Source organism: Pinus tabuliformis, chromosome 6, assembly GCF_031772625.1.
Source record: "Pinus tabuliformis cultivar Carrire ecotype Pingquan chromosome 6, CPIR1, whole genome shotgun sequence".
Classification (NCBI taxonomy): domain Eukaryota; kingdom Viridiplantae; phylum Streptophyta; class Pinopsida; order Pinales; family Pinaceae; genus Pinus; species Pinus tabuliformis.
Genome location: NC_142292.1, coordinates 796,252,223 through 796,261,232, shown reverse-complemented (window position 1 = coordinate 796,261,232; position 9,010 = coordinate 796,252,223). Strand labels below are relative to the sequence as shown.

At 34.2% G+C, this 9,010-nt stretch overlaps 1 pseudogene; it reads right to left on the bottom strand.

Moving 5' to 3' along the window:
- Window positions 1-3,902: 3,902 nt before the first annotated feature.
- LOC149261202 (helicase-like transcription factor CHR28 pseudogene) lies at window positions 3,903-5,391 on the bottom strand (annotated as a pseudogene).
- Between the last annotated feature and the right edge of the window lie 3,619 nt (window positions 5,392-9,010).

Genomic DNA, 9,010 nt, shown 5'->3' with positions numbered 1-9,010 from the left:
CCAAAACAATTCCTTCCTTAAATATCATAAAACATTTTTCATGACTTAATGAAAGATTTGCTTCTTTACATCTAATGAGACCTTTTTCTAATTCTTCCATAGTTTTTTCAAAAGAGTTTTGATAGAGGGTAAAGTCATCCATGTAAACTTCTAGACAATCATGAATCAAGTAAGAAAAGATACCTAAAACTACTCTTCAGAGTGTACTAGGTGCATTACAAAAACCAAAAGGACGTATCTTGTAAGCATACGTACCCCATGGACATGTAAAAGTTATTTTGTCTTGATCTTCTGATGCTAGTTGAATTTGATTATATCCTTTGAAACCATCAAGAAATGAAAAATATATCTTCCCTTCTAAAGCATCTAATACTTGATCAACAAAAGTTAGTGGAAAATCATATTTTAAAGTAGCCTTGTTTAGTTCTCTATAATCAATGCACACTCTCCTATTACCATTCTTCTTAGTTGCAATCACCAAGAGAGAAACCCATTGGCTATCTAAGATTGGATAAATGAAATTGATATTAAGTAATTTTTGCAATTCCTCCATAAAAATCTCTTAGATTATGATTCATCCTCCTCTAAGGCTATCTTGCTGGTTTTAATTTTTCTTAAATATAAATATGATGCATACATGTATCAGGGTCACTTCCCTTTATGTCAGTCCATTCCCATGCATATGCAAAAGAATGTTTTTGTAGCATTTTTTTTAATTGTTTCTTTTGAAACTCTTCTAGGTATGTTTAATGTTTTCCGTGGATGAATTTCTACTAATGAATCGCTAAATTTTTCCATAGAATGTAAATCTACTTTAGATTGTTGAGAAGAGAAATATTCAAGGTTGCATTGCTCTTGAAAACTTTGATCCTGTTCAAAATATGAAGAAAAATCATTATTATTCAAAAAAATTATTAGTTCATCTTCTTCATCAATTTTTTTGAAATGATAAATACAGGTTGAATGTTTTCAAAATGTTCATCATCATCATCCTCAATAAAAAGTTCAATTTCTATTTCAGTTATTGTTTTTCCAGGTGGATATAATGTGAATTTGTTAGTGGAACTGCCATCAGAAATGTACATATTGCCAAATATACAACTTATAAATGCATCAACTGTAGCTAGCCATGGTCTAGTAAGGATCAATGTATGCCTTTACAAATTATTTGTGGGAGTTAAAATCATAAAATCAACAGGATATTCCCATGAATATAAATATACTGATACATCTTCTATTATAACATTACGTTTGATAACAAGGATATCTGCTACCTGTAATAAAAGTGGGGTATATTGAAGATTAGGGAGATTCAATTGATCCATAGTATGCTTGCTCATTGATGTGGATTTTTAAAACAGGGCTACCCAGATCCAAATATTTTTGAACTATTGGTTTCCCCACATAATATCTACAATTTTTCCTACCAATTGAATCTTTTTAATGTCTTTCTTTTTCTTCTTGGTTTCTTAATGCACAACTCCTTTATTGTTTTTTCAAATATAGGTATTTACTTTATAACTTGAATTAAATCAATTTTGACGCAAATATTATAAGCATATATCATATTATAATGAGGTAAAATTATTTTCCTTTCTACTCCCTTATCAATTTTAAGCCTTTCAGGAGAAGGTGGACCTTGTAAGGAAACATAAGGTTGTTCCATTAGAGGAATTTAAGGAGTTGATTTTATTTGGTTTTCACTTAATGGTGTAGGAATATCTTCATTTGGAGGATTATTTTCTTGATCAAGAGATGCCTCTTCTTCAAGAACTTTATCCTATTTATATTCTTGGATGACAACTGGTGGTTTTTTTTGCAAGACTTGACTAGATCTAAGTTGGACATCATTTATACCTAGAGGAGCTATCATACAAGGTTAAAATTTTTGACCCTCAACATTATATATGGGCTATTGAGGAGTTTTATTGTTTGGGTTGGGAAGTGGTTTTATAGGTAGTTGATTAGATTCTTGAGGAAATAGAGTGGATGGTAATGGAAGTGGTTGACTTGAATTCAATTGGGGTTGGAACTGTGGTTGAATAGGTAGTTGATTAGATTCCTGAGGAAATAGAGTGGATGGTAATGGAATTGGCTTACTTGGAAGTCAATTGGGTTGGATTATGAAGTGGCTGACTTCATAATTAGCAAGGAAATTATGAAGAGGGATGTTGTTTTAAATTTGCTTGCATGCAAAATTGGGATCAGGTAAATAAATATATGGAGAATTAGTGCCACAGGCTTAGACGATTTTTTATTTTTGGTCTTTATTTGGAAAATTAAGTGCAGGTTATGTATAATTCCATGGAGAAGAGATAGATGTTAGACAGGTGACACTCTATTTTCAATAGTTAGTGCCCACTTCAAGGTTAATTCATCCCTTTCTATTGAGGGTCGACCAATTTATAGTTGTTGGTCAATTGGAAATCTCTGGAGAGATAATTCATAAAAGTAACTGGGTTCGACCTCTTGAGTCACGTCCTAGAATGAAATTTGTTGCAGGTGAGTCTATGAATGCACTTCGAATTTTCTTGATAATTATTGGTGCAAAGATAGGTTCCAATCCGCAGGCTATTAAGATCCAATTGTGATTTTTTTTTTACAAACAAGTATGGATACGAATTCAATTCGGAGGGAATTATATGTCTTGTGTGGAAGAGACGGAAGAAGTATTTGTGTCTCCACTCAACTGTCTGACCATCAGATGGAAACACTAAAACGAATCCTCATGGTCATCCCTGACTGAATATACCTCTTTTTGTTTCATATTAATATGACTTTATATTTTATATGTCTGTCTGAATGTGTTTTTGTATGGGTCAGTTGGAAAATGCATATGTTTTAATTTATTTTTTCTTAGTTTGATTTGAATCTGTGGGTTTTTTGATGGGACATGGGTGATATGATCATTGTGGTATTGTCTATCGTACTGGGGATGTCAATGTTCTAGAGTGCCAACTACGACACATTATTTCAGTTTCAAGTTATGTCTGCTATACTATTATTTGCAATCTCAAGCACGTGTTCATCCAACATTAATAGTGCTAATTACTCGTGGCCTAGAGTTGAATTTATTTTGTATGGGTCTACTGGAAAATTCCTTTCTTTGAATTCATGTTGTCTTGGATTGATTTGGATATGTGTATTTGTCTATGGTAAATGGGTGATATGATAACTATGGTATTGTCTATTATAGATGGGATTTCAATGTTTTGGTCTATAAGCTATGACATGTTATTTCAGTTTTAGGTTATGGCTTCTATAAGATTGTCTCCAATGTCAACTGCATGTTCATCAACAATAATAGTGCTAAATATGATCTTCCACGCTATCTTTAACTGTAAATCGGGAAACCATTACATGAAGAATTTGTATAGTTCAATGTGATCTATCAATAGGTTGGTCTTCAGTTGTTGGATTCCACCAAAGATCAAGCAGAAGAACATAACATGCAACAACCATGTTGAGACCAAAACTTGCAACTTTCAGGGACATTATCATAATAGTTACCTCAGGGAGTGTCTTGAAATCATTCACAACTTTATCCCGTGCTATTACAGACATAGTTCCATCCAACCTTCTATATTGTATGCATGATTTTTTTAGTGGAACCTCAAGAAAATCCAACATACTCATCCACTTGGAGAAACTATGGCTTTCTCCTATGTCTCTATAATATGCTTCTTTAGACTTGGCTTTTCATGTTGATTACTATTACCACTATTAGACGTTTTAGCTGAATCTTTATTGATATTATTGACATAACTGTTGCTAGAGGAACTCGTACGTAACTTTGGGAGGGCTTGGAGAGTTTCTATTGTGGCTTTGATATTTGAAGAATGAAAGTATGGAATATCATATTTCAAATCCAATTCATTGACCCCTTCTAAACTTGCAGAGATCTAATCATTGATAGTATCATCAGAAGTGCAATGCTTTAAGGCAGTCAGAGAAAACATAGAATCATCATTTAGATGGATTTTGCAGCCTTGAGTAGGGAAAATGCTATTGTCTGACTGAGTAAGGTGATCTAATATGCACTGATTGAAAAATACATGACTGCAGATGGTGACAATGACTTCTTCAGGGGCATCATTACAGAGGCCACAAAGAGCTAATGAACCTTCCAAATGATTTATCAAATCAATCCATTTTTCCCTGGGTAGCTTCGTTACTGCTTCTGCAGAACATCTCCAAGTAGAAATGGATAAGCGACTTTTAACAAAAATAGGATGATCACATGCTTGATGAAGACATAACAACATTAATAATATATTTACATCTATGTTATTTTTCATAGTTGTTGCAGTAGCATAGACCTTGAATTGAGCTTCCACCAATAGAAAAACTTGAGCCTCTATGTGTCGATGTTATATACCACCCTGAAACAACAAATACACACAACTCTCTCTCTCATTGAGACATATGAGCCTTTGTGTGTGGATGTTATCTACCACCGTGAAACAACAAATACCCACAAATCTCTCTCAGCAAGATATTTATTTATATAAACATCCAAAACGAGCGAGTCAGGCTGATCATAGCCAACCCGGGGTTTAACCAAAACCACCTATCAGCCCCAGACCTTGAATTGAGCTTGTGAATGAGCTTTAGGCAAGTGGTAAAAATCACGTTCTCCTACAGAGAATTCAACCTTCTGCAAGGTAACTATTTTAGGAGGTAATGTAATAATAGGTGCCCCATCAATGGTAGTACCTTTTGTGCACCAGAGAATTACTATCTTTAGGACAACTTGGAGCTTTTGGTATCCTGAAATTGGATTTCTAGAAATCAACAACTTTATTTTGGAAATGAAAGAATTATAAACAACATATGGATCATATTTAAGAAACCTAAAGTAGATGAAAAGATCATCAATAGAATTTTGGATTGGTGTCCCAGAGAGACACCACCTTTGTTTAGCCGGTAAACCCCAACATGCTCTAGCAACTTGGGTCCTATGATTCTTAATACTCTGAGCTTCATCTAGAACCACCCTAAACCAACCCACTCTTGTAAGAGGGGGAGGAATAGGTTCACTTGAGGAGCCATTTTCTCCCTTTCTACTCTTTGTCTTCCTAACAGTCTTTGAGGTCTTATTTTTCTTTTTAAGAATAAAAGAGTCGATTAGACCAGAATCATTAGGATTTCTTTCAACTTCTTCATAATCATCTCCAAGATCCTGTTTTGGAACCTCCATGGAATAAGTAGTCAAAACAATTTAATGCTTTTCCAGCTCATTAGGGCCATTTTTCCTGTTGCTTCCATGATATACCACAACAAACAAATTTCCTTTTTGATAACCTTGTCACAAATTTCTTGTGCCCATTGCTTAAGAACACTTGTTGGACACACAACCAAAGTACTGGTGGATGGTCAACCTTTCTTCATAGAAAATGTGTTTTCTTTCCCCTTAATGTATTCCTCCAAAGAAATATCATTTGCATCATTATTTGATGTATTTATTTGCAAACATGTTGATACTACATCGTCTTTATCTATATTTAGTAACAGATGTTTCAACCTTTACTTGATTTGAATCTTCTTGAAGAGATTTGTTAGGAGGAGTCTCCTTCAAAATTAAAGCAATCATTGAGACAGTCTCTGACATCTGTGAAATTTCAGAAAATTAAAGCACCACAACATTTTGTTTCCATAGTGACATGTGAAATTTCAAAAGATAATAACAAGTGCCACCAATAGAACTTTTAGGCAAAGGCATTGAGTTAAACAATATTGAAATGCCCACTTTAGAACTCAATTGAAAAGTTTCCCTAGATTTATTTTTGATAGAAGAATGTGAACTTGAATCTTCAACTATTACTGATTGGATTTCTACAGCCTCATCTTCCAAATTAGCATCCATGTTGTTAACACCACAATCCTTTGTTTCAATAATTTGTCTTCCAATAGTCCACATGATAGGTTTTTTTGTCTTATGTTCCTTTTCCATGGCATTGAAATGACAACTTTATGAAGCATTGATTTCTAACCCCCACTTCAGCTGACTTTGATGCCAATGAAGGTACCATAATTCTATCCTTATTTATGTACCCTGAAGAAGATGCTTTAATACTTCAAGTTAAATCCTTCAGAATTCTTTTTTAATTTGTTTCTCTGAATGCTTCCTACCAGCAATATACATAAACATCAAAACAACCAGAATGACAATTCTTTGTTTGAATTTCAGAATTCAAACATCCACGTTCCTTCTCCACCCTATCAAACTCACACTCATCTCTCTATAGTTTTTGTAATATTTCATCTTTTAATTCCAATTTCCACTCAGATGGATATTGTATCTGAAAAGTGTCACCAACCTTTGAATTTACTGGTGCAAAAGGATTACTATCCATATACTAAGCATTCAATGGAGCTTCTACATCAGGAATCTAAGAAACACAAATTGGCATAGTACCTTCTTCCAGTAAACTGATTTCTCCATGTTTAGAAGTGCTTGGAATATTATTGCACAACTTTTGACAATCATCCAACTTAAAAGATCCACCTTTGAAGGAATATGCATGTTCATCTACACATTGTACAACAATTCTAAAATCATATTAACATTTCACACTTTCGGTTTTCAAACTAGGAGTCATGCCACATCCTTAATCGTCATATTAAATGTAATATATTGATAAATAAGAAGTAGGACAAATCCCATATGTTAATTGGAATAATTGTAGCCAAGGAGAAACACATTTTATGGACTTGAAATGGAATCCAAAATATGAGTAGGGAAGGAAAACTCAAACTGAAAAGGACTGACAAGTATGAAAACAAGATTGCTAGGAAATAAGTGGTGATATTTGCATAGCCCCAAGGGTAAGTTCAAGTGATCTTGTAGCTAGACGTGGGTCCTTTCAGAGTTGGGAGGTTAGGGTTAAGCACCATAATCAGTTCCAATGGTTTACCCCATTATTATCCAGGGATCACAACAAATTACTCATGGCTTTCTGTGATGTTTTCCTTGGGAATAATAAAAAAAAAGAAAAAAAATTGCTGATATTGGCCAATCTAGTCTAGAAATGGTCAAAATTGAAGAAAAATGTTGATGGGATCAATCCAATAATATCGAAGAATAGCTAGCCTAGTAGGATATGTCATGTGGTTGTGTAATTCAAGGCTTTAGCTTCATGTAGGAGGTCTTGAGGTCAATAGAAGTAGATTTTCCTATTTAAGCATTTCAGGAGTGTTAGAATTTAGGGTAGCACCTATGCATTCCTAGTGCTGAGTTACTAATTAAAAAATTACAAATATATGTAAAGAAAGAAATGGAGCCAACATTCAATATGTTCCTTTCCCACGGTTGATACCAGATCACATCATCATGCCAAGTGCATCCATAGGGTGAACCAAAATCCTTTAAAAACCACAGAGCACACTTTTGATAGAGACAACCCCTAATATTGAGTTTAACCAACTGAAGCCTCTCTAACTGAGGTGTACTTGGAGAAAATAATTGTGAGTGATATTCATGTTGTTCTTCTTCTATCTAAACACCTGAGGTTGCTATAATTTGGTTCTCGTGCATTATCATCACAAAAGGCTTTCATTTGCTAAAGAGGTTAGAGAAATGTGTATACAATCATAATCAATGAATTCCACAATAGGGAACATACTTTACTTCACCACTCTAAGTCTTGGGAACATGATTCAATGGTGATAGAAAAAGTTTAAAGGAAAATCTATAGCCATCATGCATCCAACAGATGAAATAAAAGCAAGAGAACCAACCTTCAAGCAAAAGACTGCCCCTCTACCAAACAAAGAATGCAATACAACCACCTCCTGATCTCAAGTCTAAGGTGATTTAGCATCACCATTTGGACTAGCAAGATTCCATGATTCTTATGTGCTATTGGGAACCATTGGAGAGACACAACAAGAGAAATGATACTCATACTCTCCCTTCACAACCCGCTAGAAAAAATATTAGATCAAATTTCAAAACAACAATGCATATGAAATCAAATTCTTATCTTATGTTCTCTACCTGATTTTTTATCTGACATGCCATGTGAGAAACCTCTATGCCATTTTATCTTTTGATGAATGTGACTTGTGGACTACTAAATAGTGGAATTCATTTTGTGATCTATTGAGGTTGAATTTGTTTCTAGGATCACATATTATGAATGTTGATATACAAATATGTAGCACAATACATTCATACAAAGTTCACTGATAAATTATACACACATGTTGTCAAGAAGCTTCTGAACCAAAACCTTGATCTCAACAAAAATTGGATTTATCAAATGCAACACCTCGTTTCTCCTACAACTAAGGGTCATGTTGAGGTGGTCAATGAGATTCTTGCTAGACACAGTTGACAGGGATTGCTAGAAACAATGGTAAGAATGCACTGCAATTTGGCTGCAAGAAGTGGTTACACAAATATTGTGGGAGCTTTACTAGCAAAGGATCCACAAATGGCTCGAATAATAGACATAAAGGGCTAGACAACAATGCACATGGCATCCAAAGGATCCAACTACTTGTATGTGGTGAAGAAACTACTTCAGGTTGACCCAACAATAGTTATGCTACCTGACAGAAATGGCAACACACCATTTCATGTAGTTACAAGGAAGAAGTGTGAGGAGGTATTGTCTCTTGATACAACCTACTAGAGTTTCATCTAATTACATGACCTGGTTTAGAGTTGTACATTTTAATTAGTATGAGGAGGGAGTTGTCAGTTCAACCAAGAAACACAAAGGTAAGATTTATTTCCACTTGGTGCCAAAACCAACAAAAGCACATAATTATTCCCTAAAACTAGAGAAGTTCATGCTTCAACCCTAACAACTTTTGCAACAAAATCCTTCTTAACATCCACACTAAATGATACCATCCATAAATATTAGATTTTAGTGAGAATAATTTGAATTTAGCAGTAATGTAAATATACCATATAATTTTATAAAAGTTTCTTTTAGAATTGAACAAAGCCAAGTGCCCTAGTGAACAAATAGTGAATGAAACTGAAATAAAGTAAGTT